General features: G+C 50.0%; 1 protein-coding gene across 1 annotated transcript in view; it reads left to right on the forward strand.

Moving 5' to 3' along the window:
* Positions 15,247-20,820, forward strand: part of TEX2 (testis expressed 2) — a 102,326-nt gene continuing 96,752 nt past the window's right edge. Inside the window, 1 exon segment of the mRNA XM_021066767.1 lies at positions 15,247-15,385. The gene's annotated coding sequence lies outside the window, so the exon portion shown is untranslated.

Raw genomic sequence — 20,820 nt, forward strand, 5'->3', positions numbered from 1 at the left:
TTGTCTTTTTGCTATTTCTTGGGCCGCTCCCTCGGCATATGGAGGTTCCCAGGCTAGGGGTTGAATCGGAGCTGTAGCCACCAGCCTACGCCAGAGCCACAGCAACACGGGATTCGAGCCGCGTCTGCAACCTACACCTCAGCTCACGGCAACGCCAGATCGTTAACCCACTGAGCAAGGGCAGGGACCAAACCTGCAACCTCATGGTTCCTAGTCGGATTCGTTAACCACTGTGCCACGACGGGAACTCCAAGTCTAAACATTTTTAAGGCTCTTGATATAAATACACTGCGCCAAATCTTTTTTTTTTTTTTTTTTTTTTTTTTTTTTTTTTTTTTTTTCATCTTTGTCTTTTTGTTGTTGTTGTTGTTGCTATTTCTTGGGCCGCTCCCACGGCATATGGATGTTCCCAGGCTAGGGGTTGAATCGGAGCTGTAGCCACCAGCCTACGCCAGAGCCACAGCAACGCGGGATCCGAGCCGCGTCTGCAACCTACACCACAGCTCACGGCAACGCCGGATCGTTAACCCACTGAGCAAGGGCAGGAACCGAACCCGCGACCTCATGGTTCCTAGTCGGATTCGTTAACCACTGCGCCACGACGGGAACTCCCAAATCTTTTTTAAATTTCAGAAAAACTTGAACTCTGGCTGGATAGTCTACGATATTAAGGAATTATTGTTGATTTTCCTAGGTGTGCTAATGGTCTTGTGTGCGTGTACTTTTAAAGAGCCTTTCCGGGAGTTCTCTTCTGGTTCAGTGGTTAAACGAATCTGACTAGGAACTATGAGGTTGCGGGTTTGATCCCTGGCCTTACTCAGTGGGCTAAGGATCCGGCGTTGCCATGAGCTGTGGTGTAGGTCGCAGATGCGGCTTGGATCTTGAGTTGCTGTGGCTCTGGCGTAGGCCGGTGGCTACAGCTCCGATTCAACCCCTAGCCTGGGAACCTCCATATGCCCGGGGTTCGGCCCTAGAAAAGACAAAAAATGTATATAAATAAATGAAGAGCCTTTCCTAGAAATACATAGTATTTACAAATGAAACAATATTGTATCGCATTTACTTTAAAATAATGCAGTTTGGAGTTCCCTGGTGGCTCAGTGGGTTAAGGATCTGGCATTGCCACTGCTGCGATTCAGGTCCTCGGGTCGCTGCTGTGGTGCAGGTTTGAGCCCCAGCCCCAAAGGATTTGCGCCTCTTTTTTTTTCCCTGGCGCTGCTCTGCTCCCTGGATGGCATTTTCAGTTTTCTGAGGCAGAGAAAGATACACTGTCTGGCGCACGGCTGTGGAGGGGACAAGCTCTTCCCTGGGCTTCTAGCCTAAAAATATCCCCTCAGCAGGCAGGAACTTTCTTCTGTCTCTCCTCTGGCAGGCAAGGCTGGAGGCAGGCAGGCCCTTTCTGAATCCCAGCTGCATGGAGCACTGTGTGTGAGAGCCGAGTGAGGAGAGCAGCCAGAGGTGCTTCCCTGCTCCAGCCTCCACTGGTCCTCCCTGGCCGGCGCTCCTTCAGCAACCAGTGTTCCCTGAGGACCTGTGATGGGCCCGGTCTTGCAGAAGGAGGGAGACACAAGATGTGGCCCTCCTCGAGCTCACGTCCAGGGCAGAGATGCTAATAATGACTTCAATCACTCTTTTTTTTTTTAAGGGCCACACTCATGGCATATGGAAGTTTCCAGGCTAGGGGTCGAATCAGAGCTGCAGATGCCAGCCTGTACCACAGCCACAGCAACATCAGATCCGAGCTGCATCAGCAACCTACACCACAGCTCACAGCAGCACAGGATCCTTAACCCCCTGAGCAAGGCCAGGGATCGAACCTGCATCCTTATGGATACTAATCGGGTTCTTACCCCCGCTGAGCCACAATAGGAGCTCCGACCTGAATTCACTCTGAGTAAGTGTCACATGAGAGATACTCAGGACTAGCGGGATCTAGGCCACTCTTTTGTTTGTTTCGTTTTGTTTTTGTTTTTGGCCTTGCCTGTGGCATATGGAAATTCCTCTGTCAGGGATCAAACCCTCAACACAGCAGCGATCCAAACTGCTGCACCCCAGGAGAACTCCTGGTTTTTCTGTTTGTTTGTTTGCTTGTTTCTTTTGGCCATGGCCCACCACACAGGGAAGTTTTGGGGCCAGGGATGTAACCCAAGCCACAGCAGTGACAATGTCAGGTCTTTAACCCTCCGAGCCGCCAGGGAACTCCCTGGACCACGCTGATTTACAAACCGAGGCCAAAGGAAATGGGTTGCCAGGGTGACAGGGCTCAATATCATCCTTTTTTTTTTTTTTTTTTTTTGTCTTTTTGCCTTTTCTAGGGCTGTTCCCTCAGCACATGGAGGTTCCCAGGCTAGGGATCAAATTGGAGCTATAGCCGCCAGGTCTACGCCACAGCCACAGCCACAGCAACTCGGGGTCCAAGCCACATCTGCGACCTACACCCCAGCTCACAGCAACGCCAGATCCTTAACCCACCAAGCAAGGCCAGGAATCAAACCCGCAACCTCATGGTTCCTAGTCAATTCGTTAACCACAGAGCCACGATGGGAACTCCTCGATGTCATCTTTAGAGAAGGAAGAGTTTGGTAAAAGTGAAGGGGTTTGAGAAGAAAGAGGTGGATGTTGATGAAAAAGGTTGGGATTAGACATGGATGGATCTCCAGAGAGGAAGAAAAGGCAAGAAGGTTCCAGGTTGTTCCCTGAGCACTCTTTCACTGTAAACATTAACCAGAATTACAGCAGACACAGGAATGCTACAGCCAAGCTCTTGGAAAAGTCACTGAGATACCATCTTAGCTGCAGGGGGCCCTGAGCGCTGACCTTAGAGCTACAGCAAGCAGGTCACCTCCACGGATGGCTGCCCGCTGATGGCACCTCCCGGGACACCACCCACAGGCGAGGTCCCTGCTGGTGAGGGTCAGATACTCCTTTTTTAAATTTATTTATTTATTTTATTTTTTGGCCACCCCACGGCCTATGGAGTTCCTGGGTCAGGGATCAGATCTGAGTCACAGTTGCGACCTGAGGCAATACCAGATCCTTAACTCACTGTGCGGGACCAGGAATCAAACCTGCGCCCCAGCGCTGCAGAAACACCACAGATCCTGTTGCGCCACAGTGGGAACTCCCAGATATTCTTATCAGGCATTTTATTTGGGGGCATCCGACTTTCCTCTGTTGCCCAAAGTCATTATAATAGCAGTCAGAGAAACTGGGGAGGGAAACACAGCAGCCCCATCACCTCCCAAATCAATATGTTAAGTGTTCTATTTCCAGCTCCGCAGACATCCCAGGGCCGGCCCTGGCCAGCACCCCTGCCCTTTTCCTGGCACCAATGGACAGATTGAGGTCCTGCCTGAAGTCCAATCTTCTGGACAAGAAACAGGCCACGCAAAACATGTGACCTGGGTGGCAAAGTCTGCTGTCTCCATCCCACGATGGCTTGCAGGGAATACAAGAGAGCAGACTAAGGGCACAAGGGCTGGATGAGATGGGAGGTGGCCACTGGATGTTTGCAAAGGGTTGAGTAAGAGCCAGTTAGGACAGAGGGGTGACTCCCAGGCTTGGCAGAGAGGAGCTCATCAGTGGTTTGCCAGGAGCAGCGGAGGTGGAAGCCGCTCGCGGGCAGGGGATGCGGGGAGAGGGAGAGGAGAGCTCTTTTGACAAGTTGTGCTGTAAAGGACAGCAGAGAGGCAGATGGCAGAGGGAGGCCTGGACACAAGGGAGGGGATTTTTCCAGAAGAGAGCTACTAGAGTGGCTTCGTATGTTGGTGGATTGGATGTGAGAAGGAAAGAATGAAATCCAGGGTAACTCATAGTTCTTGATGGTCTTGACCCCCCCAAGTGAGGGGCTGGGCAGTGGTGCCAGTGACCAAGATGGGGGTTGGCATCTTTTTTTTTTTAATGGCCGAACTCTTGAATCACGGAAGTTCCCGGGTCAGGGACTGAATTCAAATCTGGTCCAGGGATCAAACCCAAACCTCTGCAGTGACATAAGCTGCTGCAGTCAGGCTCTTAACCCACTGTGCTACAGTGGGAACTCCTTTTGAGGATTTTTTTTTTTTTTTTCCTCTATTTTTGGCTGCCTCATGGCATATGGAGTTCTTGGCCAGGGATCAGATCTGATCTACATTTGCAACCTACGCCACAGCTGCAGCAACACTGGATCCTTTAACCCACTGGGGATTGAACCTGCCTCTGCTTCTACAGAGACACCACCGATCCCATGGCACCACAGCAGGAACTCAGGACTTTTAACCTGACTGTTATCAGCCATCCCCAAGAGACCAAGCAGGCAGTTCGGTGAGGCTGGGGCATGGCTGAAGGGCCTGTGTTTTCTCCTCTGCTCTGCAATGTATGGAAGTTATGGCATGAGCTGGACCTGGGGATGTGACATTTATCATAAGTTGCACAGAGCAGAAGGAAGGCTTTGGCACCGGCTGGCAAGCTCCTTGGTTCTTTTCGTGTGTTTGTTTGGGTTTTGTTTGTTTTTTCTGCACCTACGTCGTGCGTAAGTTCCCAGGCCAGGGATCAAACCTGCACCCCAGGAGCAACCTGGCCCACTGCAATGGCAATGCCAAATCCTTAACTCACTGCGCCGCCAGAGCACCCCAGACTCCTGGGTCTTGTTCTCTGCTGTGTTTCTAGCACCTTGCCAGGCACCAGAAGACAGTGGCGGTTCCACGAGTCTTTTCCATCTGGATGGATGAGTAACATCCTTGTCCCTCCCTGCGTCCGGAAACAGGTGACTTTTTAAAGTCTGGGACAGATGCCTTCACAGCTTAATGAGAGAGGCCGTACTAATTATAGGGATGATGGTGACGATGGGGATGACTTACAGTCAGGAAGGACCAGTGGCTCGTGTGAACAGTCTTTTAAGTGGGTCACACCGTGATTGCTCAGAGGGCCGTGAGGGGTGAGGTGGGGTGGGCGGTGGGGAGGGTGCCTGGAAAACGGGAGGGAGGTCATTCCAAGTCTACTGGGGTTTGCTTTGAACTTCGGGTTAACTGCTTGATTTCTCTAGCCCTTTGATTTGATTTGATTTGTCTTTTTGTCTTTTTGGGGCCACACCTGCGGCATAGGGAGGTTCCCAGGCTAGGCATCTAATCGGAGCTGTAGCTGCTGGCCTACAGCAGAGCCACAGCGACCCCAGATCCGAGCAGTGTCTGCGACCCACACCACAGCTCACGGCAACACCGGATCCTTAACCCACTGAACGAGGCCAGGGATCGAACCGACAACCTCATGGTTCCTAGTTGGATTCGTTTCCGCTGTGCCATGACGGGAACTCTTTCTCCAGCCCTTTTAATTTGTTTTTTTGTCTGGGTTTGTTTGTTTTTTTTAATTGGAGTGATAGAGGTCTAACACCCAAAGGGCTGTAGACACTGCTAATAAGAGAGAGCTTCTCTGACCAACAAGGGAACCTCACCAGCCAGAAGCAGAGCACGAGTTCTCAGAAGCAGAGACTTTGTATCTACTCTGGGAGCCTTAGCTGGGGCCCTGGATACTGTGAAAGAGGCCAAGCTGGAGTTCCCGTTGTGGCTTAGCAGGTTAAGAACCCAACATAGTGTCCGTGAGGATGTGGGTTCGATCCCTGGCCATGCTCAATGGGTTAAGGATCTGGCCTTGCTGCAAGCTACACAGGTCGAAGATGTGGCTTGGATGCGGTGTTGCCATGGCTGTGGCTGTGGCCGGCAGCCGCAGCTCTGATTCGACCCCTAGCCTGGGAACTTCCACATGCTGCACCTGCGGCCCTAAAAAAGAAAAGGAAGAAGCCAAGCATTTTCTAGTCCAAAAACAACTATAGGACTTGGCCTGAGGCAGGATGGGTGGAAAGCGCCTTCTGTGTTTGTTCCTCTTTGCTAGTGTGTCCCAACGACCTGTTGAGAGGGTTTCCAGTTCCTTCTGGCTGAACTGGGCAGGTGCTTCCTGTAAGGCAGAGGCCTCTGCTAATCTCTTCTTGGCAAGTGACGCAGCCGCATGATTGAAATCACCAGGATGTCTCTCAGAGGCTCAGGTGCCTGGAGTGCGTGTGCCACAGAAAGAAAGAAGGAGCTGCTGTGGGGGTGAGGGACAGAGATGCCGCAGACGACGCTGGAGGCTTCCTGCAGCGTGAAGTGAGGCCAGGGGGCGGGCAGCCAGGTGAGCAGCCAGAAAACAATGGAGAGATGGCAATTCGTAGCGTGTAAGGTGTGGAATGGCCTAACCTTGGTGATTTTGTAGAAGAAGCAATAGAAGCCCAACAAGGGTTATTCACTTCTTCATCAGACATTTCTCAAGAGCCAATTAGATGCCAGATGCTGGGCCAGTGTCTTGGTTACATCTTGCTGCACAAGCCATTACCCCCAACCTCAGAGGCTTAAAACAACGGCTGTTTCATTCTCTCCTCCATTTCTATAGTTGGCCACGCTCCGCTGTGTGGGTCTTTGCTCCATACGATGGTGGCTGAGGCTGTGGTCATCTGGGGTGAGACTCAGCAGGAACCTCCGAGAGGCTCACTCACAGCCACAGTAGTTGGTGCTGACTTGGCTGGAAGAGGAGCTGGGCCTTCACCTGGCACCCTCAGTTCTCTTCTATTGGGCTTCTCCGTGGGGCTTGGGCGTCTCAAAGCAGGTGACGGATTTCAGAGAGCCAGGAAGTGGAAGCTGTCTGGGTGCTTAAGGCCTGAGCTCGGGAGTTTCAGAATCCCACTTTGGCGGCATTCTATGGGTCAAAGCTGGCCCTAGAGGGAGTTCCCGTTGTGACTCAGTGGTTAACGAATCCGACTAGGAACCATGAGGTTGCATTTTCAATCCCTGGCCTCATTCGGTGGGTTAAGGATCTGGTGTTGCTGTGAGCTGTGGTGTAGATTGCAGATGTGGCTGGATCCTGTGTTGCTGTGGCTCTGGCATAGGCTGGGGGCTACAGCTTGATTAAACTCCTAGCCTGGGAACCTCCATATGCTGCAGGTGCGGCTCTAGAAAAGACAAAAAAAAAAAAAAAAAAAAAAAAAAAAAAAAGCTGGTCCTCGAGTATATGAGTTATCTATTGCTGCATAACAAATAATCCCCAAACTTAGTGGTTTAAAATGACAATCAATATTCATCTTCACAGCTTCTGGATTAGTCAGGAATCATGGAGCAGAACTGGGAGGTTCTGGCTTGGGTCATCTCATGAAATTGCAGTCAAAATGTCATCCAGAGCTGCACTCATCTGAAGGCTTGATTGGGGACCAGAGGGTCCATTTCCGAGCTTGCTCACTCGTAGTCGGTAAACTGGTGCTGTAGTTGGCAGGGGGACTCAGTTCCTCTGCATTCAGGCCCCTCCACAGGCCGCTTAAGTGTCCCCATGCCATGATGGCTGGCATCCCCGAGAGCAAGTGGTCCCAGAGACCCAGGCTGCCCTCTTTAGGAGCCAGCCTCAGATGTCACCTCAGACTTCATCACCTCTGCCGTACTCTTTTTGTCATACAGACCAGCCCTGGTTCCCAGTGGGAGGAGACAAGGAAAGCACAGGAAGTCAGGTTTGCTGGGACCATTTTGGAGGCTGGGACTGTGGAAGGCCGGCCCAAGATTCCAAGAGGTGGAAAAATAAACTCTACCTCTGGATGGGGGGAAGGACCAAGACTTTGTGGCCGTTTTTATCCCCCAAAGTCAGGCTCTAGGGATTTAGTCAGAAGGGCTTTGGGCTCCTAGAACTTAAAATCTAGACCACAGACCAGGTGGTCTAGGACCTCAGAGAAAACGAGGGGTCAAGAATGGATACGTCTATCATCTTCGTTATACAGGTGACCGACCTGAGAAAACCTCAGAAAAGACCAGTAATAGATCCAGAGTCATATAGTGAATAAGTGGCAGAGCTGAGATAAATGCGCAGACTCTTCTGACCCCAAGCCAAGCCCTTCTCTCTCTCTCTCTCTTTTTTTTTTTTTAATTTTTGGCCTTTTTAGGGCCAAACCCACAGCACGTGGAAGTTCCCCAGCTAGGGGTCAAATCAGAGCTACAGCTGCTGCTTTGTGCCACAGCCACAGAAACACAGGATCTGAGCTGCATCTGAGACCTATACCACAGCTCCCAGCAATGCCAGATCCTTAACCCGCTGAGCGAGGCTAGGGATCAAACCCGCATCCTCATGGATGCTAGTCAGGCTCATTACCGCTGAGCCATGATGGGAGCTCCCAGCTCTTCTTTCTCTTAGCCTTTAAGGCTGCTCATTATGTTCCAATGTTAACTTTTAAATAGCAAATATACAATTGCATATAGTGTAAAGTAACAGCTATGTAAAACTATACTTTGCAAGAGAGGGAAATACAAGATGTTGACAATTGCTCACAGGTGTCAGAAAATAAGTTTTTTTCTTCCTTCGTCCAGGTTTCTTTTTTCTTCATATTCTAAAGCGAGCTTCTATCACTTTCATAATGGAAAAACCCAAACCATTTCCTGCAGTGGGGGGTCACAGAGGCACAGCAGGAGAGAGGGGTACTGGGAGGCAGGAGCTGGTGGGCAGGGGAGCAGCCCTCCACCTGCAGATTTTGGTTCCTCCCCTGCTGTGTAGCATGCGTTCAGCTTCAACTGCCTGGCTTTCCAGAAAGGCAGTGGCTGTCACTTCCTTCACCTGTGCAAACAAAGCTGTGCCCCCCAGCTGAGGTGTGGGAGGAAGAACCTTCCTGGAAAGAAGAGCTGTTTCCTGAGTTCCCTTCGTGGCTCAGTGGTTAACTAACCCGACTAGGATCCACGAGGATTGGGGTTCAATCTCTGGATTGCTCAGTGGGTTAAGGATATGGTGTTGCTATGAGCTGTGGTGTAAGTCCCAGGCACGGCTTGGATCTGACGTGGCTGTGGCTATGGCATAGGCTGGCAGCTGTAGCTCTGATTCGACCCCCAGCCTGGGCACTTCCATAAGCCGCAGGTGCAGCCCTAAAACAAAACAAAACCAGAGTTCCCACTGTGGTGCAGTGGTTAACAAATCCGACTAGGAACCATGAGGTTGCAGGTTTGATCCCTGGCCTTGCTCAGTGGGTTAAGGATCTGGTGTTGCCATGAGCTGTGGTGTAGGTTGCAGATGTGGCTCAGATCCCGCGTTGCTGTGGCTCTGGTGTAGGCCGGTGGCTACAGCTCTGATTCGGCCCCTAGCCTGGGAACCTCCATATGCCGAGGGAGCAGCCCTAGAAAAGACAAAAAACAAAAACAAAAAAACACGAAACCAACCAACCAACTTTCCCTATGTTTAGGTGAATGAAAAACCCAGGTGAACCCTCCTGCTTCTGCTACTTAAGGGGTGATGTGTTCAGTGGGGACCAGAGATGCAGGGCTGGGGCCAGCCCCTGTTGGCTGCACTGCTGATCCTCCAGCCCTGAATCAGAATTGTGCTCCAGGGGGATTCTGGGCAAGTGAGATATCGACCTTCCTGTGCTGGAGTGAAGTAAAGGGCCTGGGGGTCGGACAGCAGCAAGGATGGCAGGGGATTCAAGGTTACCGGGAAAGCGAGGGAGTGACCACCAGATGATGGATTTATTCTCTGCTTGGAGCCTTGGGAGGGGCCCTGAGTGGCAAGGCAGAGAGTCAGCAAGGAAAGGGAGGGAAATACCCTCCTTTCTCCCCAGAAATCCGCTCTGGCTCTGCTCCATGTCAATTAGAAGCCACCATTCCCCCAGTGGCCTTTGGAATGACAGAGCTTTGAGACATTTATATTTAGTAGCCTCAAGTCTCACATGCTAACGAGAAAAGTAAATAATCGACATCAGCTGGCTGTTTGCTGCTCCACGTTGGCATCCGCCCACTGAGTGGGGCTCCTCTAAAGCTCTGGAAGACTTCCTTCCAGTGCGTCCTCCCACAAATGCTCATGTCTCAACGATGACGGTGGGAGCCCTTCTGGTTATTAATAGGTTTTTATTTTAGAAGGAAACTCAGACAAGAAAGAAGGATGCTCTCCAGTCCCCGTCCTCTCTGAGAGTCGCCCTAGCAGTGGTGCAGAGGGAACAGAAAGTGCCAGAGGCCACACAGCCTAGGTCACTCTCCACTAGGAAGCAGGGGAGGGAAAATCCAGGAGTTGAGTGTCTTTAGAAACTCCAATTCTATGGCCGAACCTGACCATGTCATCACTCGGGATTGTTCTATGAGAATCTCACCTAACCTGTCCCACTCCATATTGACAGAGTCTGCTTTTCCCATCTCTCCATCCCCACCTTGGATTTCCTTCTCTCTCCACCCAACATAGAACCCATGATCCATCCTTCAACCCCCCTGTTGTCAACACCCCGCCTGTTTTGTATTTCTCCTCTTCCTGACCCTGTAGATTCTTTTTTTCTTTTTACGGCCACACTTTGGTACATGGAAGTTCCCGAGCCAGGGGTCGAACTGGAGATGCATGTGCCATGGAGCCATGGCAACACCGGATCCTTAACCCACTGAGTGAGGCCAGGGATCGAACATGTAACTTCTAGGTCGAATCCTGAACCCATTGAGCTGCAATGGGAACTCCCTGGCCCTATTAATTTTTTTTTTCCCCCCGTCTTTTTAGGTCCTCACCTGTGGTATAGGAAAGTTCCCAGACTAGGAGTCGAATCAGAGCTTCAGCTGCTATGGCAATGCCAGATCTGAGCTGCATCTTTGACCTACACCACAACTCACAGCAACACCAGATCCTTAACCCAGTGGCGAGGCTGGGGATGGAACCCAAATTCTCATGGATACCAGCCAGGTTCATTACTGATGAGCCACCACAAGAACTCGCTACCCCATAAATTTCTGACTCTATTCTCCACACCTGGGCCCAGCTGCCAAGCCCCACAAACCATCCCTCCAACTCTGGTCTTGGGAATGCCTCGGGGCTGCCTGGAATTCTCCCTCGCCATCTGGCAGCTCCTCTTTCCTTCCTCTCACTGGCTTTTCCAGTTCTTCACTGTTTCCCTCAAAGCCCCTGGTACCACCTCCCACCCACTCTCAAGAGATGACTTGGCTTCTCAGTTTAGAGCTAAAATAATAGAAGCCAGCAAGCAGGAATTTCCTCAACTTCCAGCCCTCCACCTATGAATGAGTCTGCACCCACATCCATTCTTAGCTACACCCAAGGGCAGCTCCCCTGTCCCCTTGGGCTTCCTGGGACCCTGGTCCATCGGACCTCTTCTGCCCAGCCTCTTTCTTCTCTTTTCTTAGCTTCCTCAGCCGGCTCTAGGGAGCCTCTGCATCTCCAGCCCCACCCATACTGCTCTTGTCAGTGGCCTCAGTAACCTTCTAATTTCCATATCTCTAGCCGTACTGTTCAATCTCTTCCAACTTGACCCTTCTGAGGCATAGGTTCTCCCTCCTTCTCCAATTTCTTTCTTCTTTCTTTTTTTTTTTTTTTTTTGGCCTTTTTTTCTTTTTCTAGGGCTGCACCTGCAGCATATGGAGGTTCCCAGGCTAGGGGTCCAATTGGAGCTACAGCTGCCGGCCGACACCACAGCCACAGCAATGCCAGATCCAAGCCGTGTCTGTGACCTACACCACAGCTCCTGGCAATACCGGATCCTTAACCCACTGAGCAAGGCCAGGGATTGAACCCTCGACCTATGGTTCCTAGTCAGATTCATTAACCACTGAGTCACGACGGGAAGTCTTCCAATTTCTTTTCCTTTGGTGACAACACTCTTGTTTTTTTTTTTTAATCACTTCTGGTTTCTCTCCTTAATAGCCTTCATGTGGTCACCCCTACAACATTATTGGGGTTCCCTAGGAATTATAAATGGCTATTCTGTGTCCCACAGCTCCTGGCCTTAACTTTGTGGAAGCCTATAATGGCTATCAATTTGTCAGTCTTGGAGTTCCCTAATGGTTCAGCGGGTTAAGGATCTGCTGTTGTTACTGCTATGGCTCAGGTCAGTGCTGTGGCAAGGGTTTAATCCCTGGCCCAGGAATTTCGGCATGCCTTGGCAAGGCCAAAAAAAATAAAAAATAAAAAATAAAAAATTGCCAGTCTTTCTTTGCGAGATCTAGTGCTGAAAGTCTTCTGTCTTTCCAGAGTTCACGTTGTGGCTCAGTGGGTTAAGAATCCAACTAGTATCCACGAGGATGTGGGTTTGACTCCTAGCCTCACTCAGTGGGTTAAGGATCCCATCTTGCCAGTTGCTGTTGTGTAGGCTGGCAGCTGCAGCTCTGATTCAACTCTTAGCCTAGGAACTTCATATGCTGCAGGTTTGACCATAAACAAAAAAAAGTCCACTATTTTTGCACTTTTTTTTTTTTTTTTGCTTTTAGGGTCACACCTGTGGCATATGGAAGGGCAATTTGGCAGGCACCAGAGCAGACAGTCTGATACTTGCTGAGCCCTTAGTGATTAGTGATAGCTCATTAATGGTGCAGCTTATGGCACAAAGGGTCACCTTTTCAAAAGACGTACAGGTGGATTAACTTTGGTTTTGTGTACTTCACAGCCATTTCTCCCTCTAAGAATGCAATGTGGTGTCAAAAAATTGAAGTAAAAATCTTAAAGCACTTTTGGGGTTTAAGTTTCATGAGAAAAGAAGGATTATCTTCAAATATCATAATTCAAGAATATTGGAACCTATGTAAGTTTAAGCTGAAGCTTGGGTTGTGAGCGAGCCTATGGTTGGGGGGAAGGGAGGCAGATACCAGAGTAATAACTTGGGTTTGAATTTCTATGACATCGGTCTCTTCTGTAGGTAGAAAGATTTAGTTCATTTTGTACATATTCTACCTATCGATGAGCTATTTGGGGGCCAAAGTAAGGAGTCTTGCTTGATATATGAATTTAGCATTACAATCCCTGGTCTTTGTCATTGGTCACTATAATGAGTCACAGATGCCAAGCTCTAAAATGACTCTTTTCATTGGGAAGTTCAAAGGACTCATATATTCAGACATACTCTTTATTTGATTTGGTTTTCATGCCAGCCCCAGAAGGCAGAACTTGTTATTATCCCATTTTATAGATGAGCAATCAGAGGCTCAAGGGGATTTAATGATCTGTCTTATTCAAGGTCAAACAGATGGTCAATGAGAGCAATGGAACTCCAAGGCCGTCCTGCTCTACCACACGGTCTTTTGGTGAGGATCAGTGCAATTGGCTTCTTTTGCCTTTGGAAGTTATCCATCCTGTTTCTGGCAGCAAGGAGGGGCGATTGGGCAGGCACCGGAGCAGGCAGTCAGGAGGGGTCTGGCCATCAGCATCATGAATGCTGGCTCTTTCTGGCGCCAGTCTTGTGCTCTTGGACACATTACCAATCCTCTGTGAGCTTCAGCTTCTGCAGCTGTAAAATGGAGAAAGTAACAACTATACCCCCCACACAGGGTTCTTGTAAGGTTTCGATGAATTACTATGTGCCAAGATCTTGACATAGTGTCTGGCGCAGAGTAACCTCTTAAAGGTGGGAAGTGTTAGTGTTATAATATATTCAAAGCATCCAAATTCCTCACTTTTCAAAAAGAAGGGCTTCTTGTAAGGAATCATACTGGATCTTATTGCCCTCCAATCTGAGGTCAGGCTGACACTGTGTTAATGAAGCTAATATTTATGTAGGGCTTGGCCCAGGCAAGGCCCAGGCAAGGAGGGTTGGGGGTGGGGGTGGGGGCCCACTCTGAGATGCACACAGCCAGTTTTCCAGGACCCTTGCAGGGTGCAGCCCCAGGCTTCCACCTCCACGCCCCACCCCCACTCCAGGTGGAAGTTTTAAGATGTGGCCAAGAAAAGCTTTGGGCTGTTTCTTTCTTTCTTTCTTTTTTTTTTTTTTTTTTTTTCTGGATCTTTTCTAGGGCTGCACCTGCGGAATATGGAGGTTCCTGAGCTAGGGGTCTAATCGGAGCTGTAGCTGCCAGCTTTCTCCAGAGCCACAGCAACACAGGATCCAAGCCGCATCTGCGACCTACACCACAGCGCATGGCAACGCCGGATCCTTAACCCACTGAGCGACACCAGGGATGGAACCTGAAACCTCATGATTCCTAGTTGGATTCGTTAGCCACTGAGCCACGTCAGGAACTCCTGTTTCTCTATTAATTAACTGTCTATGTTGCACATTTCCAGATTTCCACAACTGGAGCCCTCTCCATTTCAAACAAGGATTCCTTTTTCTTTGGGAAGGCCAAGGGGAAGCAAATGGTGATCCCAGGCAGTGATGTCTGCAACCCAGAGACTTCATCCCGATGAGGCTAACTCATGTGTGTGTGTGGAGCTGTTGCTGGTGAACACAGCATTCATCAGATATCAGAGCAAAAAAAAGGGGGGTTGTTGTTCAATTTGCGGGTTCTGGTGGAAGAGCTGACTTTCAAGTTCAGATCATGACTTCTGGGTCAGATGTATGTCTGGGACATGGGGATGGGGAGAGGAATGTGTCTGGGAGGGTGAGCAGGGCTTGATGGTGTGGGAGTCAAGTTCCAGAAGGGCAAGGGTTATAACTGGGCCTGGTGATGGCAACGAGGAAGGGTGTGTTTGCCCTTAAAGCATTTAAGCATTGTCTCATGAGTCAGAGAACAAGACCGGCTAGTTGCTTCATTCCCGCCCCGTGCCCTTCAAGTTCAGGTCTTAGTATGACCCATTCACGGAATGTTCTGAGTTTCTCAGTAGGCAGCCTCCAGCCCAGCAAGTTTCCTAAACATATATTATTGATCTTCAGAATGAAAACAACAAAAAAAAAGAGGTTATCTTTATTTGTGGCAGTTGAAGCAGAATTTCATTACAGTGATGGACTGTGAAATATATATCTGAGTGTGGCTATTGTACCACCTACATCAGAATCACCGCGGGGGAGGGATGTTGAGAAATGTATACTTTCCCCAGTTCCATTCCAGACACAGGGAATGTCTGTTAGAAATCCTGCAGGGTGAGGCGAATATCTGGGATTGCACGGGAACAGATGTGTCTGACAGCACTCTAAACCTCAAATTAGAGTCCATTTGCCAAGCGGGAGACCCTTGCTTCTCCGAGCCTCAGTTTCTTCTTCTGACAGAGGCAGGTTCTATCTCTACTTGTTGCTAGGTTGCAGGAGGAGGAAATTAATAAGTACAAAGTGCTGATAAGAGCCGGGCTGCTGGCCTGGGAGAGAAGAGAAGCTCTTACCCCTCCACTCCAGGCTCTTCCAGGTAACGCCGCCGCAGTCCCTCTCCCGGGCCTCGTGGACGGCGGCCCCTTTAACAGGCCTGACCAATCGCCCGCCCATTTCCGCGGCTGCTCCTCGGCGCGCGGGTAGGGGCTGGATTGGCCGGGCCTGGCGCGCGGCCTGCTCCGCCCCCGCCGCCCTCTGGTTGGAGGCGACGGCCGCGGGCGCGGGGCGGATCCGCCGGCGGGGCGGGGCGGCCGGTGCCCCGGGGCGGGCGGGCGGCCGGACGGCTGCGGGAGCCCGAGCCGAAGCCGGAGCCGAGGCGGCCGTGGAGTACGGGCGCCGGCGCACTACAATGAGGCAGCCAGTGGATCCAGGGTGAGCGTGCTCGGGGCCAGGCGGGGCGGTGGAGGGACCGCCCGCTGAGAAGGCCTGGGTTGGGTGGCTCCGGCTTCACTGGGTCCAGCGTGCGGCCCGGGGCTGGCGGCCGTTAGTGCGGCGGGGCGCGGGGGTCCGGCTCCTCAGGAACCCACTGTCACGGTTTGGGTGTTGACGGGGACGCCCACTCGCGACGCCCTCGGGCGCACCCTTCTTCCCTTTGGGGCGGTGTGGGGCGGTCTGGGCTTGACCCCGCTGGAGGTGTGAGCTGGCGGGTCGCTGTAGCATGCCGTCCGCTGGCTCCGGACTCGGCCCCGGCCGGGGAGGACTGCCCACATGCAAACTAAGGGAAAACGGCTTGTAATTTTATGAATGGGGCCCCGCGTTCCTGCCGCCCCCCGCGCCATCGTCGCGAAATGCCTGAAAGTCGAGAACCATAGTTACTTTTACGCGGATCCTTCAGAGGCTGGCTGCGCCTCGGGTTGTTTTTCCTCTAACTCCTGGAAATCGCGGGTGGCGGTGGGTGGTTTGCGTGCCTTAGACCTGAGGCGGCGGCGTCCCGAAAGCCGAGGGTTTGGAAGGTTAACAAGTGACATTGGGCTGAGGCCTAACGCCAGGTGCCCTGCCCGGGAGCGCGGGTGTGACGGCGTAGGCTGTGCTGCTGGCGAGCTCACGAATGCAACCGTGGGGCCGGAGATGGACTGGACCGCCGGCTTCACTTGCACCACGCACGCTGCCTAGAATGCATGGCTGACGCGGGAGTCGGTGCAGGGGAGTTTTCCCCTTTCAAAAATGGTTTTTGGAAAACTTAGCCCATCGGTGGGTTGATGGTTACTTAAACCATCGGTTGTTATGGTTACACGGCATCCAGTATAAGGGCAGAGTCTGTTTCCACCCTCGCTCTTCCTCCAAGGCTATGAAGTACTTTGTCACTAGGTTTTAATAGACGCTGCCCAAGGAGGGCATACTTTTTCAGAGTTAGAGGAAAAGCGTGGGCTCCCTGAAGGTAGGGGGAGGTGCCATATTCATGTTTGAAGTTCTAGGTCTTGACACCATGGCTTCTCTGCCCAAGAACTGAAAAGAACCAGCCTTTCCGCACGGTTTGGTGATTTTCATCAAAGGATTTAAAGGAGTCCTTTCAGGAGCCTGATGTAAGCTGGAAGGGAAACGAGTGACTTTTATGTGGAAACCAAAAAGGAACAACAGAGGGGCAGATGATCCTTGAATTCTAGGATAGGGAGTGTTTGCAGAGTCTAGGGTTGAGAGTTTTGAGCTCAGTGACACAGTGAAGCTTTTCTCATAGGAGGTATTGGAAGAGCAGAACTGCCATTTCATATCACTTCTTAGCCAATTCTTAAATTATTTCAGGCATCTTTCAAATTTTTCTAAAAGTTGATGGTCTAAACTTATGGAAAACATCAGGCTCCTGAGGCCATGGGGGTAGAGTGGGATTTTTTGCCATATGGTTTCTCTTTTTCACATGGGCCTCTGGGAGTGTCAGGAAAGGCGTGAAAGGGGGTGGGGATGAGAGGGGTGTAGAGGGTGGCTTGCCTGCACATTTATCTCTGGGAAAGGTGCTGTGCCTGAGAGGAAGGAGATTAACAAGCTGATTCAGATCAGATGATGGTGGCAATTGAGACAACTGCCAAGTAACCCGAGGGCTGGGATAGAGGAGCAGGGAAGAGAAAGTGCAGGGGTTTGGTGGGGCTCAGGGTGCTGGGTCTTGCTGGGCTTTGTTGGAGGCTTGAGGAGCAAGTAGACGTCATCCTGTGAGAGGATGGGAGACATCGTGTTCTCCAGGTGTGTCGTTTGTATATTAGAGATGATATTTTCAGAGTGCTTCTGGAAACAAAGCAGGGTATTAGGCTTTCAGGTAGAATAAATATGTAGGATGTTTTGGAGTTCTGGTCAAAGCGAAATGGCATGTAGTCAGAAAATATTCATGCAAAATTTTTGTTGCGAGGTGGCTGTGAGGCATGATGGGTAGGATGGAGGAAGAAAATGGGTCAAGAGTTTGTTTCTATATCAATATGATTCGCCTTCTCTCCAAGTCAAAGCTCTTGTCTTCTGAGGATTTTCTGAAGTTCTTGCAGAATGCACAGAACATTCCTTAACTTAAGAACAAAACAGAGACGTTCCTGAAGCAAAGCTGACTAGTATCCATGAGGGTGCGAATTTGATCCCTGGCCTTGCTCAGTGGGTTAAGGATCCGGTGTTGCTGTGGCTGTGGTGTAGGCTGGCAGTTGTAGCTCTGATTTGATCCCTAGCCTGGGAACTTCCATATGCTGCGGGTGCAAAAGAAAAAAAAAACAGAACAATGGGGAAATTCTCCCCGCTGTAGATCACTTTTGGTATCACACTGAATCTTCAAAGACTGGTTTTCTGTTTCAGGAGTGGTACGGCTTCATCTTCACATCGTCGACCAATGTCTTCAATTCTTTCTTTTTTCCCCCTTTCCCATCAGGTTGTTTATGTAGAAGCTTGGCAGTTTGTCACTGTCCCTGTCCTCCAGGTGCTTCCACTTTATTTTCTTTGCCCGAGTGTCCCTCAGGGTTTGCTTGCTTCTGTCTGATCCTTATTTTCTCCTGAGTGTGCCCCTTGGGAATTGCTGAGGTCACAGGGAATGGTTGTTCTTTGATTCTGTCCCAAAGCAGAAGGTGGCTAGTATAGAAAAGAGCATCTGTTGAATTCCAGCTCTGCCATGAGCTGCTTTCTTCATTTGTGTTCATCCTCTCCCGTCCTCCAGGAGATAGACCCTGGTAGCCTCCGTTTAGAGGGGAGGAAACTGAGGCCCACAGCAGTTCGGTTTCTTGCCCAGGGTGATAAGCTAGTTGGTGATATAACAAGAATTTCAATCTAGGACTTTTCTGATTCCAACTGAGCTTTTCCCATTGTAGCACATTGCTTTTCCCAGAAAAAGAACGGCAGTTTATTATGTCTTAGCATGGTGCCTTCTTGAACACACGAAAGGTCAGATTCAGAGATGTTCCGAGAATTGCGGCAGTTAATGTGCTCATGGTGGAGCAAGAGTTAGCACCCTGTGTTCTGCCTCTCTGCCAGATGCATTTTGGGGTACTCAAGTGGCTCTCAAGAAATTTGAGTTTACAGGAGTTCCCGTCGTGGTGCAGTGGTTAACGAATCCGACTAGGAACCATGAGGTTGCGGGTTCGGTCCCTGCCCTTGCTCAGTGGGTTAACGATCCGGCGTTGCGTGAGCTGTGGTGTAGGTTGCAGACGCGGCTCGGATCCCGCGTTGCTGTGGCTCTGGCGTAGGCCGGTGGCTACAGCTCCGATTCGACCCCCAGCCTGGGAACCTCCATATGCCGCGGGAGCGGCCCAAGAAATAGCAACAACAACAAAAAAGACAAAAAAAAAAAAAAAGAAATTTGAGTTTACCGCCAAGAAAAAGTGACCAGATTTACCAGGTCTGTATCCCAATGCTTCCATTTACCAGCACTATGACTTTAGGCACATTATTTTCTCTCTCTGTGTACCTCAGTTTCTTTGTCTGTAAAATTGGATGGTATTCACATTTCAGCAATGCTAAGGCATTCACATTTCTGAAAAGAAGGGTATCTTATAATCTGTGAGGTTTTGCAGTTGTAGTTGGAGTGGCTTCCTTTTTTCATACATAAATTAATGGTGTGTCTTACAGTCAGTGGGGTCCTGGGTCAGATGAACTATGGTAGTACATTCTTTACAGGTAGTTGTAAAGATTACATGAAGTCTCTTCAGTGCCTGGCACAGCAGGAGCCACCCAGTAACAGCTGATGCTGTTGAATGACAGAACATACAGCTAACTGGTTAAGTGGCTCTGGGGAAAAGCTGGGGAGCATCTCTTAAGATCTGCCACTCCTGAGCCCAGGCAGTAATCCATGATCTGTGGACTGGAGGAATATTTTCCAGTTTGCCTGGAGCTCTGTCCTTTGGCTGACTCTTGTCCCCACGAGAAGCATTAACTTCAGGAGCTAACCAGCCATGGACAGACAGCTCCCTTTGTCCTGCCCATTCACTAAGTTCTTTGTCAACTTTAAATCCCAGGTTAAAAATAACTATCATTATAAGAAGGTTGGAAACTGATGCTAATGTCAATACTTTTACATGTGAATTTTAAAGCATTTCAAGCTTCCATGCAAGATTCTGTGTTGCCTCTTGCCAAACTTCTTGTAATGCTTAATTGCATTGTGTGAAGTGTCTGTGAAACACCATTAGTCAAAGGGTTGCTGGGAGGTCATGAAAGTACAGAAACCCATGGGTTTCTGGGTGAGGTGGAGAGAGCACTGGAGTTGGCATTGAGAGACCTGCTTCCAGTCCTGGAGCTTTATCCTGTTATTATGTATGTTTTGGGCATGTCATTTCACCACTCTGGGCTTTGGGGTGGGGGTGGAATGGGTTTCTTTTCCAAACTGAGGCCTCTATTTCTTAGTCTTCTCTCCTGACTCTCTCCAATACAGTGTCATAGATTATGTGAGCTTATGAATCTTAGTTTCTGAGAAATTAAATGATTGAAAGGAAATAATTCCCAAAGCCTCAGTTGGATGTTTGTGGTAGTGCTTTGTAAAGAGAAAACATGGGTAGGTGATAACAATATAAGTAACCATCATTTATGGAGCATTGCTGTGCACCAGGCATTGTTCCTACCTTTTTCTTTTTTTTTTGTCTTTTGCCTTTTTAGGGCCGCACCTTCGGCATGTGGAGATTCCCAGGCTAGGGGTTTAATTGGAGCTGTAGCCACCGGCCTACACCAGAGCCACAGCAACACCAGATTTGAGCCATGTCTATAACCTACACCACAGCTCACAGCAACGCGGGATCCTTAACCCACTGAGCAAGGCCAGGGATCGAACCCACAACCTCATGGTTCCTAGTTGGATTTGTTTCCACTGCACCACGATGGGAACTCCACATTGTTCCTACTTTTAAACCTCACATTGTCCTATCAGTAGTAGATACTATCATCAGTCCAATTTTAAGATGAGGAGGAGTTCCCGTCATGGCGCAGCAGAAACCAATCCGACCAGGAACCGTGAGGTTACAGGTTTGATCCCTGGTCTTGCTCAGTGGGTTGAGGATCCGGCATTGCCATGAGCTGTGGTGTAGTGGATCCTGCGTTGCTGTGGCTGTGGCATAGGCCGGCAGCTGTAGCTCTGATATGACCCCTAGCCTGGGAGCCTCCATGTGCCAAGGGTGTGGCCCTTAAAAAAAAAAAAAAAAAAAAAAAGATGAGGAAACTGAGGTTCAAAAAAGTTAAGTAACTTGTCCAAAATCACACATGAAGGACAAGGGCTTATTGCTGGAACTAGAACTTGGGCTATATTGCTCCTGCGAATGAGTTCTATGGTTGTTTCATGTGGACCCTGCCTCGTTTTGGAATCCTCTCAAGCTATACACCCTGAAAGTTTTCCCAGTTTAAAAAGTGAGACTCTCCCTGATTTG

This window comes from Sus scrofa, chromosome 12, assembly GCF_000003025.6.
Source record: "Sus scrofa isolate TJ Tabasco breed Duroc chromosome 12, Sscrofa11.1, whole genome shotgun sequence".
In the NCBI taxonomy this organism is placed as follows: domain Eukaryota; kingdom Metazoa; phylum Chordata; class Mammalia; order Artiodactyla; family Suidae; genus Sus; species Sus scrofa.